Source organism: Phalangium opilio, unplaced genomic scaffold (genome assembly GCF_054372755.1).
Source record: "Phalangium opilio isolate 3A_F unplaced genomic scaffold, DU_Popi_V2 ptg000095l_1, whole genome shotgun sequence".
Taxonomy (NCBI): domain Eukaryota; kingdom Metazoa; phylum Arthropoda; class Arachnida; order Opiliones; family Phalangiidae; genus Phalangium; species Phalangium opilio.
In genome coordinates, this window is record NW_028324200.1 from 3,560,620 (window position 1) to 3,579,452 (window position 18,833).

At 34.6% G+C, this 18,833-nt stretch overlaps 12 non-coding genes and 13 pseudogenes across 12 annotated transcripts; all 25 read left to right on the forward strand.

Annotated features, from left to right (window-relative positions):
• The first annotated feature begins 12,615 nt into the window (after positions 1-12,615).
• LOC149636431 (5S ribosomal RNA) lies at positions 12,616-12,734 on the forward strand (annotated as a pseudogene).
• Positions 12,735-12,865: 131 nt separating this feature from the next.
• On the forward strand, positions 12,866-12,984 carry LOC149636432 (5S ribosomal RNA; annotated as a pseudogene).
• Positions 12,985-13,120: 136 nt separating this feature from the next.
• On the forward strand, positions 13,121-13,239 carry LOC149636433 (5S ribosomal RNA). Its single transcript, XR_016372538.1, has one exon. It is a non-coding gene; the product is annotated as a 5S ribosomal RNA (ribosomal RNA).
• Positions 13,240-13,370: 131 nt separating this feature from the next.
• LOC149636434 (5S ribosomal RNA) lies at positions 13,371-13,489 on the forward strand. The gene has a single exon (XR_016372937.1). It is a non-coding gene; the product is annotated as a 5S ribosomal RNA (ribosomal RNA).
• Positions 13,490-13,620: 131 nt separating this feature from the next.
• On the forward strand, positions 13,621-13,739 carry LOC149636435 (5S ribosomal RNA; annotated as a pseudogene).
• Positions 13,740-13,877: 138 nt separating this feature from the next.
• Positions 13,878-13,996, forward strand: LOC149636436 (5S ribosomal RNA; annotated as a pseudogene).
• A 131-nt stretch (positions 13,997-14,127) lies between these two features.
• On the forward strand, positions 14,128-14,246 carry LOC149636437 (5S ribosomal RNA; annotated as a pseudogene).
• A 139-nt stretch (positions 14,247-14,385) lies between these two features.
• Positions 14,386-14,504, forward strand: LOC149636438 (5S ribosomal RNA). The gene has a single exon (XR_016373249.1). It is a non-coding gene; the product is annotated as a 5S ribosomal RNA (ribosomal RNA).
• A 131-nt stretch (positions 14,505-14,635) lies between these two features.
• On the forward strand, positions 14,636-14,754 carry LOC149636439 (5S ribosomal RNA). The gene has a single exon (XR_016373250.1). It is a non-coding gene; the product is annotated as a 5S ribosomal RNA (ribosomal RNA).
• Positions 14,755-14,884: 130 nt separating this feature from the next.
• LOC149636440 (5S ribosomal RNA) lies at positions 14,885-15,003 on the forward strand (annotated as a pseudogene).
• A 139-nt stretch (positions 15,004-15,142) lies between these two features.
• LOC149636441 (5S ribosomal RNA) lies at positions 15,143-15,261 on the forward strand. Its single transcript, XR_016373251.1, has one exon. It is a non-coding gene; the product is annotated as a 5S ribosomal RNA (ribosomal RNA).
• A 131-nt stretch (positions 15,262-15,392) lies between these two features.
• Positions 15,393-15,511, forward strand: LOC149636442 (5S ribosomal RNA). The gene has a single exon (XR_016373252.1). It is a non-coding gene; the product is annotated as a 5S ribosomal RNA (ribosomal RNA).
• A 131-nt stretch (positions 15,512-15,642) lies between these two features.
• Positions 15,643-15,760, forward strand: LOC149636443 (5S ribosomal RNA). Its single transcript, XR_016372870.1, has one exon. It is a non-coding gene; the product is annotated as a 5S ribosomal RNA (ribosomal RNA).
• A 131-nt stretch (positions 15,761-15,891) lies between these two features.
• LOC149636444 (5S ribosomal RNA) lies at positions 15,892-16,010 on the forward strand. Its single transcript, XR_016372588.1, has one exon. It is a non-coding gene; the product is annotated as a 5S ribosomal RNA (ribosomal RNA).
• A 131-nt stretch (positions 16,011-16,141) lies between these two features.
• On the forward strand, positions 16,142-16,260 carry LOC149636445 (5S ribosomal RNA; annotated as a pseudogene).
• Positions 16,261-16,391: 131 nt separating this feature from the next.
• Positions 16,392-16,510, forward strand: LOC149636446 (5S ribosomal RNA; annotated as a pseudogene).
• A 138-nt stretch (positions 16,511-16,648) lies between these two features.
• LOC149636447 (5S ribosomal RNA) lies at positions 16,649-16,767 on the forward strand (annotated as a pseudogene).
• Positions 16,768-16,898: 131 nt separating this feature from the next.
• On the forward strand, positions 16,899-17,017 carry LOC149636448 (5S ribosomal RNA). The gene has a single exon (XR_016372539.1). It is a non-coding gene; the product is annotated as a 5S ribosomal RNA (ribosomal RNA).
• A 131-nt stretch (positions 17,018-17,148) lies between these two features.
• On the forward strand, positions 17,149-17,267 carry LOC149636449 (5S ribosomal RNA; annotated as a pseudogene).
• Positions 17,268-17,399: 132 nt separating this feature from the next.
• Positions 17,400-17,518, forward strand: LOC149636450 (5S ribosomal RNA). The gene has a single exon (XR_016373254.1). It is a non-coding gene; the product is annotated as a 5S ribosomal RNA (ribosomal RNA).
• A 131-nt stretch (positions 17,519-17,649) lies between these two features.
• LOC149636451 (5S ribosomal RNA) lies at positions 17,650-17,768 on the forward strand. The gene has a single exon (XR_016373255.1). It is a non-coding gene; the product is annotated as a 5S ribosomal RNA (ribosomal RNA).
• Positions 17,769-17,899: 131 nt separating this feature from the next.
• Positions 17,900-18,017, forward strand: LOC149636452 (5S ribosomal RNA; annotated as a pseudogene).
• A 131-nt stretch (positions 18,018-18,148) lies between these two features.
• LOC149636453 (5S ribosomal RNA) lies at positions 18,149-18,267 on the forward strand (annotated as a pseudogene).
• Positions 18,268-18,398: 131 nt separating this feature from the next.
• On the forward strand, positions 18,399-18,517 carry LOC149636454 (5S ribosomal RNA; annotated as a pseudogene).
• A 138-nt stretch (positions 18,518-18,655) lies between these two features.
• Positions 18,656-18,774, forward strand: LOC149636455 (5S ribosomal RNA). Its single transcript, XR_016372540.1, has one exon. It is a non-coding gene; the product is annotated as a 5S ribosomal RNA (ribosomal RNA).
• The last annotated feature ends 59 nt before the right edge of the window (positions 18,775-18,833 follow it).

Consider the following 18,833-nt stretch of genomic DNA (forward strand, 5'->3'; position numbering starts at 1 on the left):
ATATTTTAATTTTATAGTTTAAATATTGATTATCAGAATGAAATTTAGGTAATCGGACCTTTTAAAGGCTTAACACTTAAGTTTTGAGCTGATTTCAGGTTTACAATTGGGGACCTAAACAGTCTTCCAACCTTATATCTGGGGACATTTGTGTATAAATTATTAGGTTTTAAATTATTGTCAAAGCCTATATGGTTCAATCAAGTATTTCAATTTCATTTTTCACACTCGATAAATTTACAAGTGGGGACCTTCACCGTCATTTCAACAGACAAGTGGGGTCTTTTAAACACACATTTTCTAATTTCATGTATATTTTAATTTTATAGTTTAAATATTGATTATCAGAATGAAATTTAGGTAATCGGACCTTTTAAAGGCTTAACACTTAAGTTTTGAGCTGATTTCAGGTTTACAATTGGGGACCTAAACAGTCTTCCAACCTTATATCTGGGGACATTTGTGTATAAATTATTAGGTTTTAAATTATTGTCAAAGCCTATATGGTTCAATCAAGTATTTCAATTTCATTTTTCACACTCGATAAATTTACAAGTGGGGACCTTCACCGTCATTTCAACAGACAAGTGGGGTCTTTTAAACACACATTTTCTAATTTCATGTATATTTTAATTTTATAGTTTAAATATTGATTATCAGAATGAAATTTAGGTAATCTGACCTTTTAAAGGCTTAACACTTAAGTTTTGAGCTGATTTCAGGTTTACAATTGGGGACCTAAACAGTCTTCCAACCTTATATCTGGGGACATTTGTGTATAAATTATTAGGTTTTAAATTATTGTCAAAGCCTATATGGTTCATCAAGTATTTCAATTTCATTTTTCACACTCGATAAATTTACAAGTGGGGACCTTCACCGTCATTTCAACAGACAAGTGGGGTCTTTTAAACACACATTTTCTAATTTCAGGTATATTTTAATTTTATAGTTTTAATATTGATTATTATAATGAAATTTAGGTAATCGGACCTTTTAAAGGCTTAACACTTAAGTTTTGAGCTGATTTCAGGTTTACAAGTGGGGACCTAAACAGTCTTCCAACCTTATATCTGGGGACATTTGTGTATAAATTATTAGGTTTTAAATTAGTGTCAAAGCCTATATATTTCCATCAGGTATTTCAATTTCATTTTTCACACTCGATAAATTTACAAGTGGGGACCTTCACCGTCATTTCAACAGACAAGTGGGGTCTTTTAAACACACATTCTCTAATTTCATGTATATTTTAATTTTATAGTTTAAATATTGATTATCAGAATGAAATTTAAGTAATCAGTCCTATTTCTAGCTTAACACTTAAGTTTTGAGCTAATTTCAGGTTAACAAGTGGGGACCTTAACAGTCTTCCAACCTTATATCTGGGGACATTTGTGTAAAAATTATTAGGTTTTAAATTAGTGTCAAAGCCTATATGGTTCAATCAAGAATTTCAATTTCATTTTTCACACTCGATAAATTTACAAGTGGGGACCTTCACCGTCATTTCAACAGACAAGTGGGGTCTTTTAAACACACATTTTCTAATTTCATGTATATTTTAATTTTATAGTTTAAATATTGATTATCAGAATGAAATTTAGGTAATCGGACCTTTTAAAGGCTTAACACTTAAGTTTTGAGCTGATTTCAGGTTTACAAGTGGGGACCTAAACAGTCTTCCAACCTTATATCTGGGGACATTTGTGTATAAATTATTAGGTTTTAAATTATTGTCAAAGCCTATATGGTTCAATCAAGAATTTCAATTTCATTTTTCACACTCGATAAATCTACAAGTATGGACCTTCACCGTCATTTCAACAGACAAGTGGGGTCTTTTAAACACACATTTTCTAATTTCAGGTATATTTTAATTTTATAGTTTTAATATTGATTATTATAATGAAATTTAGGTAATCGGACCTTTTAAAGGCTTAACACTTAAGTTTTGAGCTGATTTCAGGTTTACAAGTGGGGACCTAAACAGTCTTCCAACCTTATATCTGGGGACATTTGTGTATAAATTATTAGGTTTTAAATTAGTGTCAAAGCCTATATGGTTCAATCAAGTATTTCAATTTCATTTTTCACACTCGATAAATTTACAAGTGGGGACCTTCACCGTCATTTCAACAGACAAGTGGGGTCTTTTAAACACACATTTTCTAATTTCATGTATATTTTAATTTTATATTTTAAATATTGATTATTATAATGAAATTTAGGTAATCGGACCTTTTAAAGGCTTAACACTTAAGTTTTGAGCTGATTGCAGGTTTACAAGTGGGGACCTAAACAGTCTTCCAACCTTATATCTGGGGACATTTGTGTATAAATTATTAGGTTTTAAATTAGTGTCAAAGCCTATATGGTTCAATCAAGAATTTCAATTTCATTTTTCACACTCGATAAATTTACAAGTGGGGACCTTCACCGTCATTTCAACAGACAAGTGGGGTCTTTTAAACACACATTTTCTAATTTCATGTATATTTTAATTTTATAGTTTAAATATTGATTATCAGAATGAAATTTAGGTAATCGGACCTTTTAAAGGCTTAACACTTAAGTTTTGAGCTGATTTCAGGTTTACAAGTGGGGACCTAAACAGTCTTCCAACCTTATATCTGGGGACATTTGTGTATAAATTATTAGGTTTTAAATTAGTGTCAAAGCCTATATATTTCCATCAGGTATTTCAATTTCATTTTTCACACTCGATAAATTTACAAGTGGGGACCTTCACAGTCATTTCAACAGACAAGTGGGGTCTTTTAAACACACATTTTCTAATTTCATGTATATTTTAATTTTATAGTTTAAATATTGATTATCAGAATGAAATTTAAGTAATCAGTCCTATTTCTAGCTTAACACTTAAGTTTTGAGCTAATTTCAGGTTTACAAGTGGGGACCTAAACAGTCTTCCAACCTTATATCTGGGGACATTTGTGTAAAAATTATTAGGTTTTAAATTAGTGTCAAAGCCTATATGGTTCAATCAAGAATTTCAATTTCATTTTTCACACTCGATAAATTTACAAGTGGGGACCTTCACCGTCATTTCAACAGACAAGTGGGGTCTTTTAAACACACATTTTCTAATTTCATGTATATTTTAATTTTATAGTTTAAATATTGATTATCAGAATGAAATTTAGGTAATCGGACCTTTTAAAGGCTTAACACTTAAGTTTTGAGCTGATTTCAGGTTTACAAGTGGGGACCTAAACAGTCTTCCAACCTTATATCTGGGGACATTTGTGTATAAATTATTAGGTTTTAAATTATTGTCAAAGCCTATATGGTTCAATCAAGTATTTCAATTTCATTTTTCACACTCGATAAATCTACAAGTATGGACCTTCACCGTCATTTCAACAGACAAGTGGGGTCTTTTAAACACACATTTTCTAATTTCATGTATATTTTAAATATTGATTATTATAATGAAATTTAGGTAATCGGACCTTTTAAAGGCTTAACACTTAAGTTTTGAGCTGATTTCAGGTTTACAAGTGGGGACCTAAACAGTCTTCCAACCTTATATCTGGGGACATTTGTGTATAAATTATTAAGTTTTAAATTAGTGTCAAAGCCTATATGGTTCAATCAAGTATTTCAATTTCATTTTTCACACTCGATAAATTTACAAGTGGGGACCTTCACAGTCATTTCAACAGACAAGTGGGGTCTTTTAAACACACATTTTCTAATTTCATGTATATTTTAATTTTATAGTTTAAATATTGATTATCAGAATGAAATTTAAGTAATCAGTCCTATTTCTAGCTTAACACTTAAGTTTTGAGCTAATTTCAGGTTTACAAGTGGGGACCTAAACAGTCTTCCAACCTTATATCTGGGGACATTTGTGTAAAAATTATTAGGTTTTAAATTAGTGTCAAAGCCTATATGGTTCAATCAAGAATTTCAATTTCATTTTTCACACTCGATAAATTTACAAGTGGGGACCTTCACCGTCATTTCAACAGACAAGTGGGGTCTTTTAAACACACATTTTCTAATTTCATGTATATTTTAATTTTATAGTTTAAATATTGATTATCAGAATGAAATTTAGGTAATCGGATATTTTAAAGGCTTAACACTTAAGTTTTGAGCTGATTTCAGGTTTACAAGTGGGGACCTAAACAGTCTTCCAACCTTATATCTGGGGACATTTGTGTATAAATTATTAGGTTTTAAATTATTGTCAAAGCCTATATGGTTCAATCAAGTATTTCAATTTCATTTTTCACACTCGATAAATCTACAAGTATGGACCTTCACCGTCATTTCAACAGACAAGTGGGGTCTTTTAAACACACATTTTCTAATTTCATGTATATTTTAATTTTATAGTTTAAATATTGATTATCAGAATGAAATTTAGGTAATCGGATATTTTAAAGGCTTAACACTTAAGTTTTGAGCTGATTTCAGGTTTACAAGTGGGGACCTAAACAGTCTTCCAACCTTATATCTGGGGACATTTGTGTATAAATTATTAGGTTTTAAATTATTGTCAAAGCCTATATGGTTCAATCAAGTATTTCAATTTCATTTTTCACACTCGATAAATCTACAAGTATGGACCTTCACCGTCATTTCAACAGACAAGTGGGGTCTTTTAAACACACATTTTCTAATTTCATGTATATTTTAAATATTGATTATTATAATGAAATTTAGGTAATCGGACCTTTTAAAGGCTTAACACTTAAGTTTTGAGCTGATTTCAGGTTTACAAGTGGGGACCTAAACAGTCTTCCAACCTTATATCTGGGGACATTTGTGTATAAATTATTAAGTTTTAAATTAGTGTCAAAGCCTATATGGTTCAATCAAGTATTTCAATTTCATTTTTCACACTCGATAAATTTACAAGTGGGGACCTTCACAGTCATTTCAACAGACAAGTGGGGTCTTTTAAACACACATTTTCTAATTTCATGTATATTTTAATTTTATAGTTTAAATATTGATTATCAGAATGAAATTTAAGTAATCAGTCCTATTTCTAGCTTAACACTTAAGTTTTGAGCTAATTTCAGGTTTACAAGTGGGGACCTAAACAGTCTTCCAACCTTATATCTGGGGACATTTGTGTAAAAATTATTAGGTTTTAAATTAGTGTCAAAGCCTATATGGTTCAATCAAGAATTTCAATTTCATTTTTCACACTCGATAAATTTACAAGTGGGGACCTTCACCGTCATTTCAACAGACAAGTGGGGTCTTTTAAACACACATTTTCTAATTTCATGCATATTTTAATTTTATAGTTTAAATATTGATTATCAGAATGAAATTTAGGTAATCGGACCTTTTAAAGGCTTAACACTTAAGTTTTGAGCTGATTTCAGGTTTACAAGTGGGGACCTAAACAGTCTTCCAACCTTATATCTGGGGACATTTGTGTATAAATTATTAGGTTTTAAATTAGTGTCAAAGCCTATATGGTTCAATCAAGTATTTCAATTTCATTTTTCACACTCGATAAATTTACAAGTGGGGACCTTCACCGTCATTTCAACAGACAAGTGGGGTCTTTTAAACACACATTTTCTAATTTCATGTATATTTTAATTTTATAGTTTAAATATTGATTATCAGAATGAAATTTAGGTAATCGGACCTTTTAAAGGCTTAACACTTAAGTTTTGAGCTGATTTCAGGTTTACAAGTGGGGACCTAAACAGTCTTCCAACCTTATATCTGGGGACATTTGTGTATAAATTATTAGGTTTTAAATTAGTGTCAAAGCCTATATGGTTCAATCAAGTATTTCAATTTCATTTTTCACACTCGATAAATTTACAAGTGGGGACCTTCACCGTCATTTCAACAGACAAGTGGGGTCTTTTAAACACACATTTTCTAATTTCATGTATATTTTAATTTTATAGTTTAAATATTGATTATCAGAATGAAATTTAAGTAATCAGTCCTATTTCTAGCTTAACACTTAAGTTTTGAGCTAATTTCAGGTTTACAAGGGGGACCTAAACCGTCTTCCAACCTTATATCTGGGGACATTTGTGTATAAATTATTAGGTTTTAAATTAGTGTCAAAGCCTATATATTTCCATCAGGTATTTCAATTTCATTTTTCACACTCGATAAATTTACAAGTGGGGACCTTCACAGTCATTTCAACAGACAAGTGGGGTCTTTTAAACACACATTTTCTAATTTCATGTATATTTTAATTTTATAGTTTAAATATTGATTATCAGAATGAAATTTAAGTAATCAGTCCTATTTCTAGCTTAACACTTAAGTTTTGAGCTAATTTCAGGTTTACAAGTGGGGACCTAAACAGTCTTCCAACCTTATATCTGGGGACATTTGTGTAAAAATTATTAGGTTTTAAATTAGTGTCAAAGCCTATATGGTTCAATCAAGAATTTCAATTTCATTTTTCACACTCGATAAATTTACAAGTGGGGACCTTCACCGTCATTTCAACAGACAAGTGGGGTCTTTTAAACACACATTTTCTAATTTCATGTATATTTTAATTTTATAGTTTAAATATTGATTATCAGAATGAAATTTAGGTAATCGGACCTTTTAAAGGCTTAACACTTAAGTTTTGAGCTGATTTCAGGTTTACAAGTGGGGACCTAAACAGTCTTCCAACCTTATATCTGGGGACATTTGTGTATAAATTATTAGGTTTTAAATTAGTGTCAAAGCCTATATGGTTCAATCAAGTATTTCAATTTCATTTTTCACACTCGATAAATTTACAAGTGGGGACCTTCACCGTCATTTCAACAGACAAGTGGGGTCTTTTAAACACACATTTTCTAATTTCATGTATATTTTAATTTTATATTTTAAATATTGATTATTATAATGAAATTTAGGTAATCGGACCTTTTAAAGGCTTAACACTTAAGTTTTGAGCTGATTTCAGGTTTACAAGTGGGGACCTAAACAGTCTTCCAACCTTATATCTGGGGACATTTGTGTATAAATTATTAGGTTTTAAATTATTGTCAAAGCCTATATGGTTCAATCAAGTATTTCAATTTCATTTTTCACACTCGATAAATCTACAAGTATGGACCTTCACCGTCATTTCAACAGACAAGTGGGGTCTTTTAAACACACATTTTCTAATTTCATGTATATTTTAATTTTATATTTTAAATATTGATTATCAGAATGAAATTTAAGTAATCAGTCCTATTTCTAGCTTAACACTTAAGTTTTGAGCTAATTTCAGGTTTACAAGGGGGACCTAAACCGTCTTCCAACCTTATATCTGGGGACATTTGTGTATAAATTATTAGGTTTTAAATTAGTGTCAAAGCCTATATATTTCCATCAGGTATTTCAATTTCATTTTTCACACTCGATAAATTTACAAGTGGGGACCTTCACAGTCATTTCAACAGACAAGTGGGGTCTTTTAAACACACATTTTCTAATTTCATGTATATTTTAATTTTATATTTTAAATATTGATTATTATAATGAAATTTAGGTAATCGGACCTTTTAAAGGCTTAACACTTAAGTTTTGAGCTGATTTCAGGTTTACAAGTGGGGACCTAAACAGTCTTCCAACCTTATATCTGGGGACATTTGTGTATAAATTATTAAGTTTTAAATTAGTGTCAAAGCCTATATGGTTCAATCAAGTATTTCAATTTCATTTTTCACACTCGATAAATTTACAAGTGGGGACCTTCACCGTCATTTCAACAGACAAGTGGGGTCTTTTAAACACACATTTTCTAATTTCAGGTATATTTTAATTTTATAGTTTTAATATTGATTATTATAATGAAATTTAGGTAATCGGACCTTTTAAAGGCTTAACACTTAAGTTTTGAGCTGATTTCAGGTTTACAAGTGGGGACCTAAACAGTCTTCCAACCTTATATCTGGGGACATTTGTGTATAAATTATTAGGTTTTAAATTATTGTCAAAGCCTATATGGTTCAATCAAGTATTTCAATTTCATTTTTCACACTCGATAAATTTACAAGTGGGGACCTTCACCGTCATTTCAACAGACAAGTGGGGTCTTTTAAACACACATTTTCTAATTTCAGGTATATTTTAATTTTATAGTTTTAATATTGATTATTATAATGAAATTTAGGTAATCGGACCTTTTAAAGGCTTAACACTTAAGTTTTGAGCTGATTTCAGGTTTACAAGTGGGGACCTAAACAGTCTTCCAACCTTATATCTGGGGACATTTGTGTATAAATTATTAAGTTTTAAATTAGTGTCAAAGCCTATATGGTTCAATCAAGTATTTCAATTTCATTTTTCACACTCGATAAATTTACAAGTGGGGACCTTCACCGTCATTTCAACAGACAAGTGGGGTCTTTTAAACACACATTTTCTAATTTCAGGTATATTTTAATTTTATAGTTTTAATATTGATTATTATAATGAAATTTAGGTAATCGGACCTTTTAAAGGCTTAACACTTAAGTTTTGAGCTGATTTCAGGTTTACAAGTGGGTACCTAAACAGTCTTCCAACCTTATATCTGGGGACATTTGTGTATAAATTATTAAGTTTTAAATTAGTGTCAAAGCCTATATGGTTCAATCAAGTATTTCAATTTCATTTTTCACACTCGATAAATTTACAAGTGGGGACCTTCACCGTCATTTCAACAGACAAGTGGGGTCTTTTAAACACACATTTTCTAATTTCAGGTATATTTTAATTTTATAGTTTTAATATTGATTATTATAATGAAATTTAGGTAATCGGACCTTTTAAAGGCTTAACACTTAAGTTTTGAGCTGATTTCAGGTTTACAAGTGGGGACCTAAACAGTCTTCCAACCTTATATCTGGGGACATTTGTGTATAAATTATTAGGTTTTAAATTATTGTCAAAGCCTATATGGTTCAATCAAGTATTTCAATTTCATTTTTCACACTCGATAAATCTACAAGTATGGACCTTCACCGTCATTTCAACAGACAAGTGGGGTCTTTTAAACACACATTTTCTAATTTCATGTATATTTTAATTTTATATTTTAAATATTGATTATTATAATGAAATTTAGGTAATCGGACCTTTTAAAGGCTTAACACTTAAGTTTTGAGCTGATTTCAGGTTTACAAGTGGGGACCTAAACCGTCTTCCAACCTTATATCTGGGGACATTTGTGTATAAATTATTAGGTTTTAAATTAGTGTCAAAGCCTATATATTTCCATCAGGTATTTCAATTTCATTTTTCACACTCGATAAATTTACAAGTGGGGACCTTCACAGTCATTTCAACAGACAAGTGGGGTCTTTTAAACACACATTTTCTAATTTCATGTATATTTTAATTTTATAGTTTAAATATTGATTATCAGAATGAAATTTAAGTAATCAGTCCTATTTCTAGCTTAACACTTAAGTTTTGAGCTAATTTCAGGTTTACAAGGGGGACCTAAACCGTCTTCCAACCTTATATCTGGGGACATTTGTGTATAAATTATTAGGTTTTAAATTAGTGTCAAAGCCTATATATTTCCATCAGGTATTTCAATTTCATTTTTCACACTCGATAAATTTACAAGTGGGGACCTTCACAGTCATTTCAACAGACAAGTGGGGTCTTTTAAACACACATTTTCTAATTTCATGTATATTTTAATTTTATAGTTTAAATATTGATTATCAGAATGAAATTTAAGTAATCAGTCCTATTTCTAGCTTAACACTTAAGTTTTGAGCTAATTTCAGGTTTACAAGTGGGGACCTAAACAGTCTTCCAACCTTATATCTGGGGACATTTGTGTATAAATTATTAGGTTTTAAATTAGTGTCAAAGCCTATATAGTTCAATCAAGAATTTCAATTTCATTTTTCACACTCGATAAATTTACAAGTGGGGACCTTCACCGTCATTTCAACAGACAAGTGGGGTCTTTTAAACACACATTTTCTAATTTCATGTATATTTTAATTTTATAGTTTAAATATTGATTATCAGAATGAAATTTAGGTAATCGGACCTTTTAAAGGCTTAACACTTAAGATTTGAGCTGATTTCAGGTTTACAAGTGGGGACCTAAACCGTCTTCCAACCTTATATCTGGGGACATTTGTGTATAAATTATTAGGTTTTAAATTAGTGTCAAAGCCTATATATTTCCATCAGGTATTTCAATTTCATTTTTCACACTCGATAAATTTACAAGTGGGGACCTTCACAGTCATTTCAACAGACAAGTGGGGTCTTTTAAACACACATTTTCTAATTTCATGTATATTTTAATTTTATAGTTTAAATATTGATTATCAGAATGAAATTTAAGTAATCAGTCCTATTTCTTGCCTAACACTTAAGTTTTGAGCTAATTTCAGGTTTACAAGTGGGGACCTAAACAGTCTTCCAACCTTATATCTGGGGACATTTGTGTATAAATTATTAGGTTTTAAATTAGTGTCAAAGCCTATATGGTTCAATCAAGTATTTCAATTTCATTTTTCACACTCGATAAATTTACAAGTGGGGACCTTCACCGTCATTTCAACAGACAAGTGGTTTCTTTTAAACACACATTTTCTAATTTCATGTATATTTTAATTTTATATTTTAAATATTGATTATTATAATGAAATTTAGGTAATCGGACCTTTTAAAGGCTTAACACTTAAGTTTTGAGCTGATTTCAGGTTTACAAGTGGGGACCTAAACAGTCTTCGAACCTTATATCTGGGGACATTTTTTGATTATACACTTTCAAGATCCACGCAGTGACTTCATTGACAAGTGGGGACTTTCACCTAGCGACATCTATATCTGAAATTTGAAAGTAATCTGGAATTAAGGTCCCCATTTATGCGGTGAAAATATCGTGTGTTTTCAGGTCCCTACATATAAATGTCTTGGGTTCTTTTTCCACAGCGAGTGTTTAATTATATGCTTTACGGCGCTCAACTAATTATGAAATCCTCTTTTTAATGAACTATAGTTAATTGGGTCCTCAGATGTCAATCACTCCTTACCGGTCCCCAAGTGTCAATCGTGTGCCCGTATGTGTGTGTGTGTGTGTGTGTGTGTGTGTGTGTCTGTCTGTCAGACCCCACGTGACCGCGTTCGCAGTTTGCGTATCGGAGCAAACGTGTTCCCAATTTCCGGACTGCATTGACAGTTCACGGAAATTTGGGTTTGTCTCCTCTGGCTATTCTACTTGAGTTCCAACACCACCAGCTTTGGTTTTCGTCCACTCCACATGGACACTAGTCTGTACGTGCTTGCTTCCAAGCACCACCAACTTCTGTTCTTCGTCAATTTTACCTTGACTCCAGCTTTTATGCACCACCATCTTCTGTTCTTCGTCAATTCCACATTGACACCAGCTTCTATGCACTACCATCTTCTGTTCTTCGTCAATTTCACATTGACACCAGCTTCTATGCACCACCATCTTCTGTTCTTCGTCAATTCCACATTGACACCAGCTTCTATGCACCACCATCTTCAGGCCTTTTGTCCATTCCACATGGACGCCGGTCAGTACATTCTGGCTTCTTTTCCACCGTCATCGTTTGGTATCAAGATATACGCGGCGATCGGCTAGGGTTACGAGAAACGTCTAGCCTCCCAATGGCAGGGCTTCCACCAAAGGTTCACGCGAATGCGTTTTTATCTATTATTATAATGGAAACGGATCGTATATATACCCCAAAATTTGAAGAAAGCGGGCAAGAAGGGTACCCTTCACTTTAAACGTCAATATTAGCAAAGTTTCGAAAGATATTATGAACAACTTTATTTAAAACGATTTAACTATTTTTAAAGTTATTTACTGGCGATTAAAATAATTAATATCATTAATATTTAATTAATTATTTAAGATAAACTTATTTCTATGTAATGACACAAGTGAGAGTTTATATAGAACGAGTAATGAAGATTGCATCCGAATCGAAACACTACACGCACATCAAAGTTAATATAAAGCGAGTAGGATGATAAGATCTCTTACAAAACGATAACATTTTCTTTTTGCAGAATATTAAATGGAAATACTTAAATATTTTTCGGTATTACGATTCATTTAGTAGTTGTGTAGGTATAAAGCTCTGTTTCATCTCAATATTCCAAGAACATCTTTTGATATTAACATTTAAAATTTGGTGTTTACTTTTTAATTCATCTTTACTACATTTATATATAGTGTAAACGTAACTTTTGGCTTCATTAAATAATAAGGATGTTAATACTTTATCTCTCCATACGTGTTGAAACGACTAGATCTATGAGATAAGAATTGACCTTGTATCATGTCCTCTTAAAGGAGGTCCTAACGGTTCAGAGTGAGTCGAAAGTTAAATACACATTTAAGTGATAGATATTAGGTCCTCATTAGAATTATTGAGGATACGCAGGAAATTATTAAACGCTTTAGACTTTACAAATGATCATGGCATTATCTCGCCGATTAGAACAATGTATTTCCGGTTTGTCTCATTGGCTGGCGGATCTGTGTTTGGAAAGTAAATTCGTCTCGGCTCGGAGAGGTTTATTTTGGTTTCCCAACTTGTTCAAACATGCAGAAGGGTAATATGTCAAATTAGTTTTAAATTCGAATAACTAACTAAAGATCTCGGCGACGACAATATCACGCTGAAAACACCGGTTCTCGTCCGATCACCGAAATTAAGCAGCGTCAAGCGCAGTCAGTACTTGGGAGGGAGAACAATTAGGAACACTGCGTGCCGTTGTCTTTTACAGTGTATTTTCCTTTTTTAAAATCCACCAGATATGAGAAAAGCAAACAGAGTTTCTTTTTTTTCAAACATGCAGAAGGGTTATTTGTCAAATTAGTTTTACATTCGAATAACTAACTAAAGTTCTCCGCAACGGCAATATCACGCTGAAAACACCGGTTCTCGTCCGATCACCGAAGTTAAGCAGCGTCGAGCGCAGTCAGTTCTTGGGAGGGAGACCACTTAGGAACACTGCGTGCCGTTGTCTTTTACAGTGTCGTTTCCTTTTTTAAAATCCACCAGATATGAGAAAAGCAAACAGTTTCTTTTTTTATTGTTTGAAAAAATGCAGAAGGGTAATTTGTCAAATTAGTTTTAAATTCGAATAACTAACTAAAGATCTCGGCGACGGCCATATCACGCTGAAAACACCGGTTCTCGTACGATCACCGAAGTTAAGCAGCGTCGAGCGCAGTCAGTACTTGGGAGGGAGACCACTTAGGAACACTGCGTGCCGTTGTCTTTTACAGTGTAGTTTCCTTTTTTAAAATCCACCAGATATTAGAACAGCAAACAGAGGTTCTTTTTTTTCAAACATGCAGAAGGGTAATTTGTCTAATTAGTTTTAAATTCGAATAACTAACCACAGTTCTCGGCAACGGCCATATCACGCTGAAAACACCGGTTCTCGTCCGATCACCGAAGTTAAGCAGCGTCAAGCGCAGTCAGTACTTGGGAGGGAGACCAATTAGGAACACTGCGTGCCGTTGTCTTTTACAGTGTAGTTTCCTTTTTTAAAATCCACCAGATATGAGAAAAGCAAACAGAGTTTCTTATCTTTCAAACATGCAGAAGGGTAATTTGTCAAATTAGTTTTAAATTCGAATAGCTAACTAAAGATCTCGGCGACGGCCATATCACGCTGAAAACACCGGTTCTCGTCCGATCACCGAAATTAAGCAGCGTCAAGCGCAGTCAGTACTTGGGAGGGAGACCAATTAGGAACACTGCGTGCCGTTGTCTTTTACAGTGTAGTTTCCTTTTTTAAAATCCACCAGATATGAGAAAAGCAAACAGAGTTTCTTTTTTTATTGTTTGAAAAAATGCAGAAGGGTAATTTGACAAATTAGTTTTAAATTCGAATAACTAACTAAAGATCTCGGCGACGGCCATATCACGCTGAAAACACCGGTTCTCGTCCGATCACCGAAATTAAGCAGCGTCAAGCGCAGTCAGTACTTGGGAGGGAGACCAATTAGGAACACTGCGTGCCGTTGTCTTTTACAGTGTAGTTTCCTTTTTTAAAATCCACCAGATATTAGAACAGCAAACAGAGTTTCTTTTTTTTCAAACATGCAGAAGGGTAATTTGTCTAATTAGTTTTAAATTCGAATAACTAACCACAGTTCTCGGCAACGGCCATATCACGCTGAAAACACCGGTTCTCGTCCGATCACCGAAGTTAAGCTGCGAAAAGCGCAGTCATTACTTGGGAGGGAGACCACTTAGGAATACTGCGTGCCGTTGTCTTTTACAGTTTAGTTTCCTTTTTTTAAATCTACCAGATATGAGAAAAGCAAACAGAGTTTCTTTTTTTTATTTTTTGAAAACATGCAGAAGGGTAATTTGTCAAATTAGTTTTAAATTCGAATAACTAACTAAAGTTCTCGGCAACGGCCATATCACGCTGAAAACACCGGTTCTCGTCCGATCACCGAAGTTAAGCAGCGTCGAGCGCAGTCAGTACTTGGGAGGGAGACCACTTAGGAACACTGCGTGCCGTTGTCTTTTACAGTGTAGTTTCTTATTTTAAAATCCACCAGATATGAGAAAAGGAAACAGAGTTTCTTTTTTTTCAAACATGCAGAAGGGTAATTTGTCAAATTAGTTTTAAATTCGAATAACTAACTAAAGTTCTCGGCAACGGCCATATCACGCTGAAAACACCGGTTCTCGTCCGATCACCGAAGTTAAGCAGCGTCGAGCGCAGTCAGTACTTGGGAGGGAGACCACTTAGGAACACTGCGTGCCGTTGTCTTTTACAGTGTAGTTTCCTTTTTTAAAATCCACCAGATATTAGAACAGCAAACAGAGTTTCTTTTTTTCAAACATGCAGAAGGGTAATTTGTCTAATTAGTTTTAAATTCGAATAACTAACCACAGTTCTCGGCAACGGCCATATCACGCTGAAAACACCGGTTCTCGTCCGATCACCGAAGTTAAGCTGCGAAAAGCGCAGTCATTACTTGGGAGGGAGACCACTTAGGAATACTGCGTGCCGTTGTCTTTTACAGTTTAGTTTCCTTTTTTAAAATCTACCAGATATGAGAAAAGCAAACAGAGTTTCTTTTTTTTATTTTTTGAAAACATGCAGAAGGGTAATTTGTCAAATTAGTTTTAAATTCGAATAACTAACTAAAGTTCTCGGCAACGGCCATATCACGCTGAAAACACCGGTTCTCGTCCGATCACCGAAGTTAAGCAGCGTCGAGCGCAGTCAGTACTTGGGAGGGAGACCACTTAGGAACACTGCGTGCCGTTGTCTTTTACAGTGTAGTTTCTTATTTTAAAATCCACCAGATATGAGAAAAGGAAACAGAGTTTCTTTTTTTTCAAACATGCAGAAGGGTAATTTGTCAAATTAGTTTTAAATTCGAATAACTAACTAAAGTTCCCGGCAACGGCCATATCACGCTGAAAACACCGGTTCTCGTCCGATCACCGAAGTTAAGCAGCGTCGAGCGCAGTCAGTACTTGGGAGGGAGACCACTTAGGAACACTGCGTGCCGTTGTCTTTTACAGTGTAGTTTCCTTTTTTAAAATCCACCAGATATGAGAAAAGCAAACAGAGTTTCTTTTTTTTCAAACATGCAGAAGGGTAATTTGTCAAATTAGTTTTAAATTCGAATAACTAACTAAAGTTCCCGGCAACGGCCATATCACGCTGAAAACACCGGTTCTCGTCCGATCACCGAAGTTAAGCAGCGTCGAGCGCAGTCAGTACTTGGGAGGGAGACCATTTGGAACTCTGCGTGCCGTTGTCTTTTACAGTGTAGTTTCCTTTTTTAAAATCCACCAGATATGAGAAAAGCAAACAGAGTTTCTTTTTTTTCAAACATGCAGAAGGGTTATTTGTCAAATTAGTTTTACATTCGAATAACTAACTAAAGTTCTCGGCAACGGCCATATCGCGCTGAAAACACCGGTTCTCGTCCGATCACCGAAGTTAAGCAGCGTCGAGCGCAGTCAGTACTTGGGAGGGAGACCACTTAGGAACACTGCGTGCCGTTGTCTTTTACAGTGTCGTTTCCTTTTTTAAAATCCACCAGATATGAGAAAAGCAAACAGAGTTTCTTATCTTTCAAACATGCGGAAGGGTAATTTGTCAAATTAGTTTTAAATTCGAATAACTAACTAAAAATCTCGGCGACGGCCATATCACGCTGAAAACACCGGTTCTCGTCCGATCACCGAAATTAAGCAGCGTCAAGCGCAGTCAGTACTTGGGAGGGAGACCAATTAGGAACACTGCGTGCCGTTGTCTTTTACAGTGTAGTTTCCTTTTTTAAAATCCACCAGATATTAGAACAGCAAACAGAGTTTCTTTTTTTTCAAACATACAGAAGGGTAATTTGTCTAATTAGTTTTAAATTCGAATAACTAACCACAGTTCTCGGCAACGGCCATATCACGCTGAAAACACCGGTTCTCGTCCGATCACCGAAGTTAAGCAGCGTCGAGCGCAGTCAGTACTTGGGAGGGAGACCACTTAGACACACTGCGTGCCGTTGTCTTTTACAGTGTAGTTTCCTTTTTTAAAATCCACCAGATATGAGAAAAGCAAACAGAGTTTCTTTTTTTATTGTTTGAAAAAATGCAGAAGGGTAATTTGTCAAATTAGTTTTAAATTCGAATAACTAACTAAAGATCTCGGCGACGGCCATATCACGCTGAAAACACCGATTCTCGTACGATCACCGAAGTTAAGCAGCGTCGAGCGCAGTCAGTACTTGGGAGGGAGACCACTTAGGAACACTGCGTGCCGTTGTCTTTTACAGTGTAGTTTCCTTTTTTAAAATCCACCAGATATTAGAACAGCAAACAGAGTTTCTTTTTTTTCAAACATACAGAAGGGTAATTTGTCTAATTAGTTTTAAATTCGAATAACTAACTAAAGATCTCGGCGACGGCCATATCACGCTGAAAACACCGGTTCTCGTACGATCACCGAAGTTAAGCAGCGTCGAGCGCAGTCAGTACTTGGGAGGGAGACCACTTAGGAACACTGCGTGCCGTTGTCTTTTACAGTGTAGTTTCCTTTTTTAAAATCCACCAGATATGAGAAAAGCAAACAGAGTTTCTCATCTTTCAAACATACAGAAGGGTAATTTGTCAAATTAGTTTTAAATTCGAATAACTAACTAAAGATCTCGGCGACGGCCATATCACGCTGAAAACACCGGTTCTCGTCCGATCACCGAAATTAAGCAGCGTCAAGCGCAGTCAGTACTTGGGAGGGAGACCAATTAGGAACACTGCGTGCCGTTGTCTTTTACAGTGTAGTTTCCTTTTTTAAAATCCACCAGATATTAGAACAGCAAACAGAGTTTCTTTTTTTTTCAAACATACAGAAGGGTAATTTGTCAAATTAGTTTTAAATTCGAATAACTAACTAAAGTTCTCGGCAACGGCCATATCACGCTGAAAACACCGGTTCTCGTCCGATCACCGAAGTTAAGCAGCGTCGAGCGCAGTCAGTACTTGGGAGGGAGACCACTTAGGAACACTGCGTGCCGTTGTCTTTTACAGTGTAGTTTCCTTTTTTAAAATCCACCAGATATGAGAAAAGCAAACAGAGTTTCTTTTTTTTCAAACATGCAGAAGGGTAATTTGTCAAATTAGTTTTAAATTCGAATAACTAACTAAAGTTCTCGGCAACGGCCATATCACGCTGAAAACACCGGTTCTCGTCCGATCACCGAAGTTAAGCAGCGTCGAGCGCAGTCAGTACTTGGGAGGGAGACCACTTAGGAACACTGCGTGCCGTTGTCTTTTACAGTGTAGTTTCTTATTTTAAAATCCACCAGATATGAAAAAAGGAAACAGAGTTTCTTTTTTTTCAAACATGCAGAAGGGTAATTTGTCAAATTAGTTTTAAATTCGAATAACTAACTAAAGATCTCGGCGACGGCCATATCAAGCTGAAAACACCGGTTCTCGTCCGATCACCGAAATTAAGTAGCGTCAAGCGCAGTCAGTACTTGGGAGGGAGACCAATTGGAACTCTGCGTGCCGTTGTCTTTTACAGTGTAGTTTCCTTTTTTAAAATCCACCAGATATGAGAAAAGCAAACAGAGTTTCTTTTTTTTCAAACATGCAGAAGGGTAATTTGTCAAATTAGTTTTAAATTCGAATAACTAACTAAAGATCTCGGCGACGACAATATCACGCTGAAAACACCGGTTCTCGTCCGATCACCGAAATTAAGCAGCGTCAAGCGCAGTCAGTACTTGGGAGGGAGAACAAGCAGGAACACTGCGTGCCGTTGTCTTTTACAGTGTATTTTCCTTTTTTAAAATCCACCAGATATGAGAAAAGCAAACAGAGTTTCTTATCTTTCAAACATGCGGAAGGGTAATTTGTCAAATTAGTTTTAAATTCGAATAACTAACTAAAAATCTCGGCGACGGCCATATCACGCTGAAAACACCGGTTCTCGTCCGATCACCGAAATTAAGCAGCGTCAAGCGCAGTCAGTACTTGGGAGGGAGACCAATTAGGAACACTGCGTGCCGTTGTCTTTTACAGTGTAGTTTCCTTTTTTAAAATCCACCAGATATGAGAAAAGCAAACAGAGTTTCTTTTTTTATTGTTTGAAAAAATGCAGAAGGGTAATTTGTCAAATTAGTTTTAAATTCGAATAACTAACCAAAGATCTGGGCGACGGCCATATCACGCTGAAAACACCGGTTCTCGTACGATCACCGAAGTTAAGCAGCGTCGAGCGCAGTCAGTACTTGGGAGGGAGACCACTTAGGAACACTGCGTGCCGTTGTCTTTTACAGTGTAGTTTCCTTTTTTAAAATCCACCAGATATTAGAACAGCAAACAGAGTTT